The sequence below is a fragment of the Propithecus coquereli genome, unplaced genomic scaffold (genome assembly GCF_000956105.1).
Source record: "Propithecus coquereli isolate 6110/MARCELLA unplaced genomic scaffold, Pcoq_1.0 Scaffold24, whole genome shotgun sequence".
Lineage (NCBI taxonomy): Eukaryota > Metazoa > Chordata > Mammalia > Primates > Indriidae > Propithecus > Propithecus coquereli.
In genome coordinates, this window is record NW_012147952.1 from 8,036,014 (window position 1) to 8,036,626 (window position 613).

The window sequence follows — 613 nt, forward strand, 5'->3', positions numbered from 1 at the left end:
TGAAAAAAAAAAAAACAGCTCACTTTAGAGTAAGTGCCAACCTAAATTTTTTATTCTTCCCAACACACTGTTTCTGCATCTCTTCATTTTAATAGTGTTTTCTCCTTGGTTGGTGGTGTGTTACTGCTTCTTAAAGACCAATCATACCCTGCATAATCCAACATCATCAACTTCTCTGCAGTTGAAGTGAACTACAAATAGCCAAAAGGAGATCAATGCATTTCAGCAGAAAACTGTCCACTCTCCTCAGTAAGGCAGAAGCTCCATCCCTAAAAAACGTTTATGCAAAGTTACTTTACAACTAATCCTGTAAGTCCAATAGTATTACATTATTGCTGTCTCCTTTGTTTGAGGGCAAGTTCAAATCTTAGAAATATATATTAAAATTTCCAGATTACATTACTCTAGAAACATAATTGAGTTGAAAATCTTTCTATATTGGGATATGGTTTCTTCCATTCCTTGTATTTGGTATGAAATCTTACACCCAGTCACTGAGACACAAAGAGTGCAAGAGAACAAGGAGAGAAATTACATTGTACCCAAGCCTCTGTGAGGCACCACTCACAGAAGGACTCACAGAGGAACTGTCCGTGCAAAAAGAGAAATGTCT